This window comes from Thamnophis sirtalis, unplaced genomic scaffold (assembly GCF_051295495.1).
Source record: "Thamnophis sirtalis isolate CommonGarterSnake01/CBP01778 unplaced genomic scaffold, rThaSir2_p1.2 scaffold_8, whole genome shotgun sequence".
Lineage (NCBI taxonomy): Eukaryota > Metazoa > Chordata > Lepidosauria > Squamata > Natricidae > Thamnophis > Thamnophis sirtalis.
The window spans coordinates 81,177,572-81,194,417 of record NW_028261388.1 but is presented as its reverse complement, the minus strand read 5'-3'; the positions used below and the strand labels follow the sequence as shown (position 1 = coordinate 81,194,417).

The 16,846-nt window shown below is 39.6% G+C and overlaps 1 protein-coding gene and 1 long non-coding RNA gene across 2 annotated transcripts in view; one reads left to right on the top strand and one right to left on the bottom strand.

Moving 5' to 3' along the window:
* MYO10 (myosin X) overlaps nt 1–16,846 on the top strand; it is a 161,015-nt gene that overhangs the window by 33,049 nt on the left and 111,120 nt on the right. The window lies entirely within an intron of this gene.
* Nucleotides 14,602–15,872, bottom strand: LOC148044509 (uncharacterized). The gene is made up of 2 exons (XR_015697591.1): nt 15,530–15,872; nt 14,602–15,155 (listed from the first exon to the last, which is right to left on the bottom strand). It is a non-coding gene; the product is annotated as an uncharacterized LOC148044509 (long non-coding RNA).

Sequence of the window (16,846 nt, the reverse complement as noted above, 5' to 3'; positions counted from 1 at the left end):
AGCAACAGTTTGAATGGGGGGGGGGGTGTCCAGTGGATGACCACAAGCTGATTAGCTTCTATAACATCAAACAAAAGAATGTTTAATTAGACGAGAGCTTGGCTGTGCGGGGAAAGGATCATGCTGGTTGGCTTCAGTTCCAAATGCTCTAAATAGAAGCAGCTGAGATTTAATATCTTAAAAAATGTAAAAATGTGTGCATTTCCCAGTCAAAACCACAGATGGTAAGTGTCATGGGCCTTGGCATTCCAAAACCTTCCTTGGATTTGCTTAACAAAGAAATCATTCATGGGATGGCATTAGGCTAGAAAACAGAACATGATCCATTATCCTCTGCTTTAAATAATAAGCACCTGTAAATATCTTCTCAATCTTCCAATTTCCAATTTAATAAACTCCCTAGAGACTCTGGGCGGCTTACAGACAGATAAAAAACATTTAAAAATTTAAAAATAAAGGTAATTAAAATTGCACATCATCCATTCAGTGTAGGTGGGGCTGGACATTGATCAACAGCCCCAGGCCTGCCAGAACAGCCAGGTCTTGGTGGCTTTACGGAAGGCTGGGAGAGTGGTAAGGGTCCGGATCCCTACGGGTAGATCGTTCCACAGGGCCGGCGCAGCGACAGAGAAGGCCCTCCCCCGGGGAATCAACAGCCGTCATTGTCCGGTCGACGGCACCCGGAGGAGGCCCAACCTGTGAGATCTAGTTGGTCGTTTTTGAACTAAGGAATACAGCTACAAAGCTTGGGCCTCTTTTGAAATCAAAACGGATGGGAGAAAACCAAATCATCACACACTCGGCTTCTTGAGCAGTAGAAATTCCTATATGAAACATGACAAGAGTTGCATTCAGTTTAGCAATAATTAATCTTAACTTCTTATATCTGAAATGTTAAAATGTGAACACAGTGTTAAGACCAGTAATGAGTCATTCATCTGTGTTATTCTTAGGTTTTGTTCTGTTTTTCCACACAGGAGTTGTTTAGATTCTTTATTTAAAAACCTCCAGGCAAGTTATCAAAGTTCAAGCATCTGCCTAGTGCCAGGGTGAAGGAGAGAGGTACTAGCAGATGTTAACTGAGCATTGCTTGGAGACCCACATTCACAAAACAATGGCTAAAAACATGTGTTACTCATTGTCAAACTGACCAGGTGTTCGTAACTAGTATTATCTTCCAGACTTCCTACGTGTTTTCAAAATAGGTTTTAAAGGATATGAAAAAGACCTTTTATTACTTCCCAAGCATTGGAGTCAAGACCTCTGAGCGGGTCATTGGGAACTAAAAAGGACAAAAAGGACTTAAAGCCTTTCTGATGAGACTTCCCTCATTCTTTGAAAATCACTTCTTCGAACTAAATTTGATCACTTTTTAAAGGTTGAAGCACTACTCTGGATGTCACTGTATTAATTAGGTTTCTGTTGTATCCTGTTTGTTATTTGATATTAGCATCTTGTTAGATGTTATGTGTATCTTATTAATTCACAACATCTTCTAGAAATGGAATACATTTCTAACTTATCTTTAACTCTTCTATACCTTTATACAAGTTATTTGTGTGTGTTTTTTTTCCATTGGGATTCTTTTGTCCTCCTTCTACAGCAAATGAGATCAAATTAACATAAGCAGACCTGTGGTTTGAAACCTAGATTTATACCAGTGGTGGGTTTTCAAAATTGTTCGAACCTATTCTGTGGGTGTGGCCTCCTTTGTGGGAGTGGCTTGCCACCCATGTGACCGGATATGAAATTATGAATTAGTACTTAGGTCGGTCCAAGTAGCTATTCAGAAACTCTGGCATTGAAGCATGCAAGTCTTAAAGCTGTCAAGTTACAAGATCCTTGCACCCCTAACCCTTTAGGAAAAAAAAACTAGGGGTCTTCAAACCTGACAGCTTTAAGACTTGTGGACTTCAACTCCCAGAATTCCTCCTCCAGTCACGTTGGCTCAGGAAATCTGGCATTGAAGCATGCAAGTCTTAAAGCTGTCAAGTTACAAAAATCCTTGCACCCCTAACCCTTTAGCAGTGGTGGGTTTCAAAACTTTTTGGAACCTCTTCTGTAGGTGTGGCCTGCTTTCCGGGTCCACTGGTGGAACCTCTTCTAACCGGTTCGGTAGATTTGATGAACCGGTTCTACCGAATAGGTGCGAACTGGTGGGAACCCACCTCTGATGACCCATGAACATCAAAATGGAGGCTGGAATACTAAAACTCCTCATTTGCCATTCTTATTTGATTTGTCCCCATTCTGTGTATTTAGCTTTGTGGTCAGTGAGAAGACACAGCGGTATCCTATTCTTCTTAAAAAGTTATTCTTAAGATGATTGAAACAATCTCGCTCTTGGTGATGAAGTCTTTTGTACTTGGGTTAATTTACGGCTTAGACAATTTAAACAAAAACATCTGGGAGTAAGCAACGATGATATCTTTCTTAATGGACTATTTCTGGCTCTGGTAAATGTGCTTGGATGATCTATAATGGAATAATATCTCACAAAATATCCATTAATGTATGTTGTTGTCTGTGGGGTTTATTAAATAAATAGTTCTTTGTAGTACTAGTCCTTTGGCTATTGAAATTGATGTGGATGTTAAAGTGCCAGATAATTGATAGTGCTATATAGATAAAAATGGTATCCGACAGTCAGTGGTGGGTTTCAAAAATTGTTCGAACCTACTCTGTGGGTGTGACCTCCTTTGTGGGAGTGGCTTGCCGCCCATGTGATTGAATGGGAGTGGCTTGCCGCCCATGTGACCGGATATGAAGATGCCGACGACACTTGTCAGAACCACCTTAAATCACCTCACACACAGCACTGGCATGCATAAGAATATGATGTAAACTTGTCTTTTAAAAGGCATCTTTGGTTTGCGTTAAAACAACTTCAGCACACGCAATGTTCTGATTGCACCACAAACGCAGTAGCCATCCTTACCTTTCCCAGAGGCACTGAGTTTTATAAATAGGAGCCTGATAGTGTAGAATAATCATATCCAAGGACCAGTGGTGGGTTTCAAAAAATTCTGGAACCTCTTCTGTAGGTGTGGCCTGCTTTCCGGGTCCACTGGTGGAACCTCTTCTAACCGGTTCGGTAGATTTGACGAACCGGTTCTACCGAATAGGTGCGAACTGGTAGGAACCCACCTCTGGATAGCTGGTATATATTCAGATGTGCGAAGCACAAGTAAAAATCTGTGGAGTGAAGTTGAGTTAATTGTTCAAAGCTTTGAATGTTGCAGAAGTGTGAAACTTTGCTTAGGTACAGCAAAAACGCTGTTTCTGATTTGCAGAAGGAAGGATGTTTGTGTTGTTCAGGAGAAATGCATGCAACTCAAAGAATATCAATGAGACTGATAACTTGTACAATAAACTTGAGTGTTGTTTTTTACTCATGCCATTGCAGGCATTTAACAAATTGTTCTAGACGTTGATAGTAAATCTGTAATCTGTGGAACAGAATTTGAGACAGAATACTTGAGATTGCGATGGCAGAAATTAGTTTTGGTCATAGTTATAACAAAAAAAAACCTTTCCCGCTGTTGAAAATGTGGCCTTGGTGGTAATATTGTTTTATTTGATTTCTGTCTGATTTTACTCTGTAGCACTATTCCCGCCTGTGGTGAAACCAGACAAAAATAGAAGCAAGGTACTGAGAAATAAGACAGAAAGGATCTCTGTGTTTGGAAGAATCATCTTTTTTGTGAACTGCAAAATAAATATTCTAAATAAAACAAACTCAGTGAAGTGTTACTTGAGGGGGGAAAAAGGCATGAAAACTAGATTTGGAAGGACCTGCTTGAACTTCTGGCTGCATAAAGTACACAATATTATCCTGGAGGAGAACATGATTGGCCGGCGAGAAATCTGATCTAAAACATTTCTGCCAAGAATTCTTAATGCATTCCACGTTTTGTTGCGTTTTGTTTTGTTGTTTCCTTCTGTACTAGTTTTCTTTCCTCATCATCTGAACACCTCCCCCCACCCGCTTCTTCCTCATAGTTTTAAGTCCACCCTATTTTCATGCTTCATTTCTGCAGGGACTTCTCCCTGCTCAATCCTCCCATTCCTATGATATTGGCAATTCAATCAGTCACTGCCAGACAAATTGTATGTACTACTCATGAATAGCAATAGCAATAGTAATAGCAGTTAGACTTATATACCGCTTCATAGGGCTTTCAGCCCTCTCTAAGCGGTTTACAGAGTCAGCATATTGCCCCCAACAACAATCTGGGTCCTCATTTCACCCACCTCGGAAGGATGGAAGGCTGAGTCAACCCTGAGCCGGTGAGATTTGAACAGCCGAACTGCAGAACTGCAGTCAGCTGAAGTAGCCTGCAGTGCTGCATTTAACCACTGCGCCGCCTCGGCTCCTTAGCTCTGTTTAGTACTTTTATTTAGTGCCCGGATGTCATAGGCACATAGCATATAGCAATAGCAATAGCAGTAGACTTATATACCGCTTCATAGGCCTTTCAGGCCTCTCTAAGCGGTTTACAGAGAGTCAGCATATTGCCCCCAACAATCTGGGTCCTCATTTTACCCACCTCGGAAGGATGGAAGGCTGAGTCAACCCTGAGCCGGTGAGATTTGAACCGCTGACCTGCTGATCTAGCAGTAGCCTGCAGTGCTGCATTTAACCACTGCACCACCTTGGCATAAATAATTGCACTAGCATAGGCAAATAAAAAAAATATACACAGTTTAAATGTGTATGATCGTAAAATGATGCAATCAATGGAAAATATTTCCTTATGTAATAGTACGAATATTTCCTAATATTACAACAACCGTTAGAATAAATAAGAAACATTTTCCAGCTTCATAAGGTTCCTGCAAAGAGAGGCATTTCTAAGAGCCTTTTGAAACTTCAAGACACTGAAATCCAGATATAATTCAAAGGAGGGATGATAGAGATATGGAGGAAATAATTTACCAATAGAGGAGTATATTTGTAGCATGGTTGAAACGAGGGATCCTTGGTGCTCTCTGAGCTTGGTTGTTTTCTTGCAAGTGCTTCATTACCCAAACTACGATTTAGAAGTAACTTGTAATTAGTCACTAAAAATAAATGTGTTTATTTGTTTATTACTGTTGTTTAAAATTGTTTCCATTGTTAGCATTGGAATAGTCAGTAATGTATTCTTCAAATGAAGATCCCCAGCTTTCATTGCTTTTCCTATTTAATAATCGCATCAAGAATATACACCCCCTGCTCTTTGGTATGTAATAGATAGATAGATAGATAGATAGATAGATAGATAGATAGATAGATAGATAGATAGATAGATAGATAGATAGAGATAGATGATAGATTATAGATAGATAGATAGATGATAGATAGATAGATGATAGATAGATAGATAGATGATAGATAGATGGATGGATGGATGGATGGATGGATGGATGGATGGATGGAGATAGATGATAGATGGATAGATAGATAGATAGATAGATAGATAGACAGACAGACAGACAGACAGACAGACAGACAGACAGACAGACAGACTGCCTGCCTGCCTGCCTGCCTGCCTGCCTGCCTGCCTGCCTGCCTTTCATGCTGTTTGTGTAAGTTTTTCACCTAGACCAGAGGTGGGTTCCTGCCAGTTCTAACCCCTTCTATAGAAGAGGTTCCACAAATCTACTGTTTAGAACCGGTTCCAGCTCCCTCCCCCCGCTCGTCCGCACCATGCTTGTGCCGCCCGCCACTCACTGATTGGCTGGCTCACCAAACACCCCACCCGCCTCCAAGAGTCTTATCTAAACCTTAAAGTCTTAAAGCTGTCAAGTTTGAACATCCCTGGGGGTTTTTTTCCTAAAGGTTTAGGGGTGCAAGGGTCTTGTAACTTGACAGCTTTAAGACTTGCGTGCTTCAAATGCCAGAGTTTCTGAGCCAACATTTTGGTTGCTAAGCAAGAGAGTTGTTAAGTGAGTTTCACTACATTTTACAAGTTGGCCATGCCCACCCAGTCACATGGCTGCCAAGCCACTCCCACTCAGTCACATGGCTGGCAAGCCCCTCCCACCCAGTCACATGGCCAGCAAGCCACTCCCACAAAGCAGGCCACACCTACAGAAGAGGTTCTAAAAAAATTTTGAAACCCACCACTGACCTAGATATATGTGAAACCTAAAATATATCAGGGAACCTTTGTCCCAGTCCGTTTCTCTTGACATAAACATTTGTTTTAGTGAATCACCAATGTTTCTACATGCTGGAAAAGTAGCTAGTTCACAATGAAATAGGAGCAAGTGGTGACAATGATAGTTGTTGATGAATTTTAATTTATAATTGGAGTCACGTTTCATTATTACCAATTTAAGAAATGTGAAACTTGCAATTTGCGTCAGCGTCAAAGTAATCCCATCTAAAGAGTACAAATAATATTTCCTTTTGCTATGTCGCGTTATTTATATTTCTGCCTTTGGGAACAAGCTAAGTGAATTCTCTAGAATTGCAAGAAGTCTTTAGTTTAATAGGAGATCAGTAAATCATCCTTCAATAAAAACAAAGAGGCCAACTCAAAAACCATTTGATTTTCAAATTTTACTTTTGCTCTAATAGCTTTTTAGACTTCCAATCACTGCGATTGCTGCAAAAGCACAGTCATAATAACTCTTGCCTTGTAAGGCAAAGGATGTTGGTTTTTCATTGTTAATTTTTCTTTGGGACATAGGCTTCTTCCTGTCCTTTTGTAAAACGAATAAATAAAAATAGCTTTTAATGTTTTGGTCTGGCTTTGAAGCAACAATCTTCACCTTTAAATTATATTGATTGGGATATCACAAAGATCATATTAAAGATGGATCAACAGCCCCTGGGGGGGGGGGAGGAAATACAATTATAAGGAATATTTAAACAACAACAAAAGCATTTTGTTATGTCTACATAAGTGCGCACATTAATGGTTAGAATTATAATAGCTTCTCAGAAACCATGTTTGAGCTTATCTATGTGTTCAGACTTTCTTCTCAACATGAAAAGGAATGGCAGAGAGGGATTTGGAGTTGTCCCCTCATCTCAGATTTGACCTTGTTTGAAGATCCCTTTTGTTTTGCATAGCTGATCTATATCCTCTCACCAGTTTGGAACTCAGTCGTATGTAATGTATTAGTGGAAATTTGAAACATTTCCCAATGAACTATATTTTACATAATTATTGGGGAAAGGTAAAGGTTCCCCTCGCACACATGTGCTAGTCGTTCCCGACTCTAGGGGGCGGTGCTCATCTCTGTTTCAAAGCCAAAGAGCCAGCGCTGTCCAAAGATGTCTCCGTGGTCCTGTGGCCAGCATGACTAAACACCGAAGGCGCACGGAACACTGTTCACGGAACACTGCCCACATATGTGTAAATACAGTTAAGAATAAAACCTGCTTTCAGTCTAAGTAATCTGTGCTTGAATAGGAATCCTGTGCTATCTGCAGTTCAGCGGTTCAAATCTCACCGGCTCAAGGTTGACTCAGCCTTCCATCCTTCCAAGGTGGGTAAAATGAGGACCCGGATGGTTGTTGGGGGCGATATGCTGACTCTGTAAACCGCTTAGAGAGGGCTGAAAGCCCTATGAAGCGGTATATAAGTCTAACTGCTATTGCTATTGCTATAGTGTTAGCATAAATGTGTTGCAAGTGGATGAAGGTCTCTAAATACCATAACTTGAATGACAGCAACTTCAACAGACAGTGGTCTCCTCAAAGACACCCTTAAGGATCACACATTAATAAATGTGTTATATGTTGTTATTTGATAGTTTGAAATGAAGAACTAAACTGTAGATATGCAGAAGAACTATCCAAGGACTTGGGCTTGGGGATTTTTTATAAGCTGATAATGAAATTTCCTTTGCTTAAAATATTTCACTCTGAGGTCTTGGCTTGTTAAAGCTATATATTTTTAGCAGATAACACTAGTATAAAGTAAAGAGTGCCAAATAAAAGTTACGGGGAAAAATAAGGTTGAAAGAAAGAAGCTGTTCTGATTAAAAGCCTAAAATTAATCCTTCTGATTTTGTAAAATACACTCTGACCTAGAATTTTAAAATGAATAAATAACGTCTCAATATTTTTTTTTCCTTCTCACTGGAACCTGTTATCACAGCTGGACTACAAGGATTTCTCAAGGTTAAATAAACCTTGGACGTCTGTTGTGTTAAAAATCCGCTCACAATGTTTTTCTCTGGTTTTGTTTGTAGTATTTGGTTGGTTGGCTGCTCTTAACTATTGTGTGAATTTCTGTGAATATACACACAGCACTGAACTGTTAAAAGAATCGTTAAATTGCTAGAAAGTTAAGGAATATCCATACATTAAAGAGAAATATTTCATTTATGTGTAAAGCTTTGTGATGCACGTGAGAGAAAAATATATACAGTAATATTCTCTTGAGGCCTATTCTGATGTAACTTCAAACTGAAATCTAATGTTTTTTTATTAAGCCACCAGGAAACTTATGATTCACATTTTCTGAATCTACATTTCAATTCACTTTTGCTATTAGCTACAACTTATTGTTTATTCCTAGCAATTAGAGTGTAGTTTGACCACAGATGAGGAGCATAAACAAGGATACTAACTTACACTTAAGTGTTAACCAACTTTTTCATTTTGTTTTGTATAAACCAGAATGCAAATGTTGTGTTTGTGAATGAAGTCAGGAACAGTGTTTGAAATTGTGTCTCTTGAGGATTTATTAGTATAATCCAGGATCATGTAACATATTTTTTTTGCAATTCCCCCAAATCCTCAAAACTGCACCAGGGACATTTGATGAAAAGCTATATATTAGCAGTAATGCAATTACAACTAATGTATGATGAGAAAAATAAATTGATGTGTTAAGCATCCAGTTTGCTTGACCCAATAAAAGAAAAAGATCAGATTCTCTGAAAACAAGAAACATAACCTGAAAATTCTCAGCTTGCTCTTTGATATCATCTCATTGCGTCTATTGTCTCTGTAGCTTTCAATAATGGTATTAAAAAGTAACCTTATTGGCTACAAAAAGATTCCACACCCTTGGGGAAATGCCAAATTAAGGATCTGAACAAGCGTTGATTTCAATCTTAAAGAATTGTCTCCTCCTCCATGCTCATTCCCTTTCAACAAACATATTACGGGAGTTGTTTATAGAGGAATCAGAATAAATTAATGTTGTAATAATGATAAATGAAATATGCGTTGCAAGCGGTATTGCAGGTTTGACAAGAAATGTGAGTGCGAGAATTTTTTTTTCAATTTTATTGGCTCAGTTGTGCATTTTAATGTCTTGTTATATACATTTTTTTCAAAAAAAAGAATTGCCCTGCCATCATGTGTAGGGGATGAAATTTTGTAAAATTTTGGAACTAGATAGTAATGGTAGTAAAGTTATGTTGATTAGAGTATTTTAGTTGCAGTAGAGCAATGCGTCTCAATCTTGGCAAGTTTAAGAGACATGGACTTCAACTCCTGGTTGGGGAATTGTGGATGTTGAAGTCCAGCCATCTTAAACTTGCCAAGCTTACGAAACTTAGCTGTAGAGCAGTCAAATCAACAATCAGGTTTTTCATAAAAACTAATCTCCATCAATTGGCCTTCAAATAAAGGTTCATATTGAGTGAAAAATAGGCTTTTTCTGAGGTTCATATTGAGTGAAAAACAGCCTTTTTCTGAGCGCTTGTAGGAAATGAGATTTGGAAAGAGTATGATATGAGTCACTGGTAGATTTATTTTGCCGTAGCTTAGGCTTATTCGGCAGAGCTGTATAACCATGAACATTGGAAAGATGCTTGGTCAAGAATGATGTGGAAAAGTTTGGCACAATCTTCAAATAAGTATTTTTCTTAGTCCTGTTGTAAACCCTCTTTTGGTTTTGGGCTACTGAAAAGATATATGTATGTGTCAAGTGATAATAATTTAAAGAGATGTCTCAATGAGCATCTCACAACTTTAGCAATAGCCGTTAGACTTATATACCGCTTCATAGGGCTTTCAGCCCTCTCTAAGCGGTTTACAGAGTCAGCATATTGCCCCCAACAACAATCTGGGTCTTCATTTCACCCAACTCGGAAGGATGGAAGGCTGAGTCAACCATGAGCCGGTGAGATTTGAACAGCCGAACTGCAGAACTGCAGTCAGCTGAAGTAGCCTGCAGTGCTGCATTTAACCACTGCGCCACCTCGGCTCTTTGCTTATTGATTAATCAATCAGAAGTGCTGGCTTGATTTTAATCCATTATTTTAGCTTTAAAATATTCTCAGTGCAGTGCTTGGTAATTTAACTGTATTTCCCCTAGAACTTAAATCAATCCTTATGACTTCAAGAAATGAAGAGAGGTTAAGCAAGTGGAAGCCAAGTCCAAGAGGACTTTTTTTAATATAAATTCATTTGTATCCCAGTTGTGACTAATCCTTGATTGGGAGTCCTTTTTAACAGTCAGTTATAAGTTACTTTTCAACTGGGCTATTGCAATGCTCTGTAATGGGACTATCCTTGAAAAGCAAAAGAGAATTTAATTGGTCCAGAAAACAGCAGCCCATGCAGTTTTGGGCATGCTATGCAGTGGTGGGTTTCAAAACATTTTCGAACCTACTCTGTGGGTGTGGCCTCCTTTGTGGGAGTGGCTTGCCAGCCATGTGACCTGGTGGGAGTGGCTTGCCAGCCATGTGTTTTCTCCCTCTCTCCCTCTCTCTCTCTCTTTCCTCCTTTTGTCTCTCTGTCCCCTTTTCCTTTTTTTCTTTCATCTCTCTCACTTTTTCTTTATTTTTTCTTTTTTTCTTTATTTCTTTCTTCCTTTCTTTCTCTTTCTCTCTCTCTGTCCCTGTGTGTGTTTGTGTCAGTGGTGGGTTTCAAAAAATTTTGGAACCTCTTCTGTAGGTGTGGCCTGCTTTCTGGTGGAACCTCTTCTAACCGGTTCGGTAGATTTGACGAACCGGTTCTACCGAACTGGTGCAAACTTGTAGGAACCCACCTCTGATGCTCTGGTACGCTTACATAATGAGCTGTACTGGTTGATTTCCAAGTCAACTTTTTTTTTCCGGTTCAAAAGTTTTATTTCTTTTAAAACAAACATTTCATCATTCCTCAATCAGTAAGACATCGGAGTACAATTATTTGTGTGTCAAAATAGTTCTAATTTACCACCAAATTCTTGTCTAGCCTAATGTATACTGATTTCCAAGTCAACTTTAAAGAACTGCATGGACAGATAATTTGATTCTTTTTTAAAAGCTGCTTCTTTTTTTTTTAAAGTAGCTGTATCAATATCAATGTGCATTTTGAAGCTTTAACTTTGGCTGTGTAGATCCAATGTAACTTTCTATGTGTATTGTTTGGGTGTCTATATAAACAAGAAAATATGCATTTGTGGCATTGCCAGATGGGGGTCAAGCTTATCGGTCTGAGAAAAGCAGTATTGCAACGTTGTAACTCAACCGCAACCCCATTTAACATCACAGAAAGATAACACAATACTAAATCTGTTATTTTGGCAAAAGCAGCGGGAACTGTGTCCAGGAAGATCTACTCATAGTAAAAAAGAAAGCAGTTTTTAAAAACTGCTTCTCTAGAATTGAAGAGTGGGAGGACACATGTCTAATAGGAGGACATGATAGCTTGTTCTTTGGACTAAATTTGAATTTGAATTTGAATTTACTTTATTTGTATGCCGCCCTTTTCCCTGAAAGGGACTCAGGGCGGCTCACAATTCGAGGGGAAAAACAGACAAGTTACAAAACATGAAGACCATACACAATTAAAAAAGCACAACAATCATACCATTCGAAGTGGGGCAGCGAGTCTTTAGCCCCAGGCCTGTCGGAACAGCCAGGTTTTAAGGGCTTTGTGGAAGGCCTGGAGGGTGGTGAGGGTTCGAATCTCCACGGGGAGCTCGTTCCAGAGGGCCGGAGCAGCCACAGAGAAGGCCCTCCTCCGGGTGGTAGCCAATCGGCATTGGCCAGTGGATGGAATTCGGAGGAGGCCTAATCTGTGGGATCTAATCGGTCTAGCGGAGGTGATTGGCAGCAGGCGGTCTCTCAAGTACCCAGATCCAATACCATGAAGGGCTTTGTAGGTGACAACTAGCACCTTGAAGCGCACCCGGAGATCAACAGGCAGCCAGTACAGCTCGCGGAGGATAGGTGTTATGTGGGTGAACCGAGGTGCACCCACGATCGCTCGCGCGGCTGCATTCTGGACAAGCTGAAGTCACCGAATGCTCTTCAAGGGCTGCCCCATGTAGAGCACGTTGCAGTAGTCCAATACCTTCTGGGCTGCTGTCAAAGTTTCTTGATCCAAACAGAATTTGGTTTAGAATCAAATCAGTTTCTGCATCGGAAAAGAAGCAGCTGAAAACCAGTTTGGCGTAGGGCTCCAGGCCGAAAGCAGAAGACTGGGGGTTCAAGTCCTACCTCAGCCAGGAAAGCCATTTCCTCTCAGCCCAATCCATTTCACGGGGAAAATAGAAGGAGGAAGTGTTGGATATGTTCACCTTCTTGAATTATTTGTATAAATTCTGGTTGTATGGTATGTAGAAGTGTGACCCGTCAAAACCGCGGTCCAAAAAAGCGCGATTGACGAAAGCGCGCATTTGACGTCATCACAGCGCGACGAAAAAAATTAAAAATTAAAATTAAAATTAAATTAAAGCAAGCCGATTCACATAAAGGTAAGGGTTAGGGTTAGGGTTAGGGTTAGGGTTAGGGTTAGGGTTAGGGTTAGGTTAAGGGTTAGGGTTAGGTTTAGAGCGTTAGCGTTACGTTTAGCGTTAGGTTAAGGGTTAGCGTTAGGTTTAGCGTTACGTTAACGGTTAGGTTTAGGGTTAGATTTAGGGTTAGGTTAAGGGTTAGGTTTAGGGTTAGGTTTAGGGTTAGGTTTAGGGTTAGGTTTGGGGGGGTTAGGGTAAGGTTTTCGCTTTATTTTTACATTTTTCGATCACAGCGCAATGTTTTCGTCGCGCTGTGATGACGTCAAATGCGCGCTTTCGTCGACCGCGATTTTGTCGTCTGCGGTTTTGTGGTGGAACCTGTAGAAGCAGGTTGAAGGGATGTAACTTGCCCCTCCAAATTCATGGATAAGAGAAAGAAAGGGGAGAAGAACATAAGATAGTGTGTGTCCAGTCTGCAGTTGAGTACATTTCAGCAAATTGATTGAGTTCACATTTTCAAATTCAATTAAAGATGTAATCAAATCAATATTGAATATCTTAAATGAAACCTTCTTCTCTGGTTTTGCATCTCTCAGTGCCTCAAAGGAAGGTTCTATTGGATCACATTAGGTCATATATTATATTTATTCATGTACCTCACTTGTAATTCTTGATTCATTTTTTCCCCCATTTGACTCCTACCTTCAAAATTATGCAGCAACTTACATTTCATCATAGTTCATACCTTGCTGTACACATAATTCTGAAGCAGGTTTACTGTTAGAGTAAAAATATAACCTTAATTTGTAATTTGTATTCTTGTGTTCTCTTGGAATTTTATAGGTTTAGTCCCTGGCTCACGCTACCTGTTGTAAAATCCCTTGTTGGCCATGGTTGACATTACCATCATTGAATCATGGCAGTATAATTTAATTGCTTGATTCCACTTTTTCAATACAAAGAAACTTTTATCTCTAGCAGTACTGATGACTGCCTGAGGTTTTTTCCGTGATCTTTTTAGAAAGCCACAAGCAAGTTGCAGTTTATAGAGTGAGAAAGTAAAACAGAAAATGACTACAGAGGCAAATACCCAAATAGATAGATAGATAGATAGATAGATAGATAGATAGATAGATAGATAGATAGATAGATAGATAGATAGATATAGATATGATACAGAATATATATGTATGTATGTATGTATGTATGTATGTATGTGTGTACACACACACACACACACACACACACATATATATAGTGTCACAACCCCTGGTATGCCCCAATTATGGGAGGAAGCTAACTGCTTCCACTATCTGTCAATCGGCTCTTCACAAGAGTCCATCATGACAGAAACCCAACATTTTTACTGTTGCCTTTTGTACATTTGTGTCGTGATGGACTCTTGTGACGAGCCGATTGACAGATAGTGGAAGCAGTTAGCTTCCTCCCATAATTGGGGCATACCAGGGGTTGTGACACTAAATATATACCTTCCTCCCTGGCTTCAGCTGATAAGGAGGAGAGCCTGTGGCTTAATGGCTAAGACGTCTGCCTACGATGTAATATAGCACAGGCTCGAATCCCAGTAAGGGTATGGCTAGCTGATGAGAGCTAAATAGCTTGAAATAGATCTATACTAGTCTCCCTTTATTCATTTATCAGCAAAAATACAACACGCACGCGCGCGCGCACACACACACACACACACACATTAGATAGATAGATAGATAGATAGATAGATAGATAGATAGAGATTAGATAGATAGATAGATAGATAGATAGATAGATAGATATAGATAGATGATACGATAGATAGATAGATAGATAGATAGATAGATAGATAGATAGATAGATAGATAGATAGATAGATAGATAGATAGATAGATAGATACCGGTATATGGTTTCCTGTTCAGCAAGATTACTTGTAAACTTTTAATCTGCATTTAGAATACAAGAATTCAAGATTTTTACTACTCATTCATAGCACCCAGATTTATTGGTACAGGTTTTTTTGTACATGACTTAAAGTTCCTCTTTGAAGGAGCTGGGCGGTTCAGAAATGTAATGGATAAATAAAAGTAAATGCATTTACATGATTAGGGCAAAAGAGAGTAAGGGTAAGGATCAGTAAGAACTATCAGTAGAACTACAAAACCTTGATTTAAAGGAAAAATAGAGGAATGTGTACCTATTGAAAGAGAATGTTTATTAAATTTGAATAGAATTTAAAATACTTTACCCATGAATAAAATAGGAATAAGACTTCAGGCCTAAATGGTGGACGAGGTTTTACACAAGCACAGACAGATCTTGTCCATTGCATCCGAAGCCTGCTAAATCAAAGTTTGTTGACTGGAGAATTGACTTTAGGAGTAAGATCTTCTAAAGCAGTCCTCTTCCTTCTCTGAGTTGCAGAGAAAGAGTTCAGTTTCTTGGTCAGTCTTCATGAATCAGATGCGATGTCTCCTGTTCTTGCTGGTTGTGCCCTTCCCATTCTTGCTACTACCCACTGCTTGTCTAATTGGAAAAAGCTGAGAAAATGTTAAAAGGAGAAGAACAGATACAAGAACTGAAAAGTAGGAGCAAAAGAAGAGTGGAAAGAAAACAAACCTGTGGGGAATCACATTCAGAGGCTATGCTGTTTGGCAAACGTGTGCAAGAAATCTGCAGCCCCGAACACTATAATTAAGTCAGCTGCAATGTGAGTTCTTCAGACTCATATGAGGTTGAAGTTCATATTTAATGAATGCAAATGATAGTTTATTTCTGTTTAAGAAGCCTCAAAGTTTCATGGCAAATTATCAGGCCCAAGCGCAGGGAAGATGAGATCCAATCAAACCCAGCCCTTTATTTGCTTAAATCTAATAGACAGAATCTTGCCGAACTAAAGCTATAATCTTCTAACCTTTTCAATATATGCTGTAAAATTCTAGGGTGTGGTTATCCTGAACCCTCTTCGCCTCAGCCCCATCCAGCGCAGACTCTTCATTTGGGTCTCCTGGAAACGCTCCGAGTTGGCAAAACCTTCCCCCTTTGTGCTGTAGGTGCACATTCCATGACACCCCCACACAGTAGCTATCGCCTTTATATGAACAAGGTTTTTAATTTTATTTGTTTAATTAGGGAGTTCCTCTGTATCATTATAACAAAATTACAGCTATGTTCCGGATGGCATATATTGAACAAGCCAGCCTGAGTAGACCTTGCAAAGGCATTACTACTTTATATTTAAGGGATGCTCCTTTCTGCTACATAGGGAATGAAACATGGGAGAGAGAGAGAGAGAGAGAGAGAGAGAGAGAGAGAGAGAGAGAGAGAGAGAGAGAGAGAGAGAGAGAGAGAGAGAGAGAGAGAGAGAGAGAGAGAGAGAATATCAAACTCAGCTATAAAGTTTGTCACCAATAAAATCAGACATTCCGTGTTCCAGTGCCGCTGTATACAATAAATTGGCTTTTCACACCCCGAAAAACAATACAGAGTTTCTTCTGTGGATGCATAGAAATGCTTTTATATCACCAACCTTATAATATGTAGAATGTCAATAAACTCAAATTAGGTATGTATAAATTAGTTTCAGGGATTTCTACCAAGCCTACAATTTCTGATGCATGACCATTCATGCTTATTATATATGTTTATAATATGTGGCATATTCCTCCAAAAAGTTTTTTACAACTCTCTCCCCCCCCCCCGCCGCCCCCCAATTTTAGGACTTCAATTCCTCTAATCAAATTAACACTTATCCGCCCAAACCATGCATATTAATTGCAGTTACTTGATTGACAGTCACGAGGGTGGTTTTGGATAAGTACTGCTTGATTCTCTGAATGTTTACTCCGAATCCCTTTGCTTGTAGTAAACCAGGCAACCAATCAAAAACCAACAAGGTTTTTTTAATCATTGTTCAAAGAAATGAAACACTCAGCTGTGCATACATGAGATGTGATGCTGCCTTTGAGCTCTGGAAGTTCCAACATCTGCTTTGTAAGGGCTGATAATGAGAGCTCACACTTACATCACAGACATGGAAAGGTTTTAAAAGCGGTGTAAGATTGAATTTCCAAAGCTGAGAGTTGTACAGACTCTTCTTTCCAGAGACCACTTCTGTTCGATCACATACTTGTCCCATCAGGTCTGGCGGGAGGGGGCATGCTTGGTTCCTATTAGACCCCAGGAAGAGGGCCTTTCCTCTCATCATCCTTGCCCTTTCAAGCATCACCGC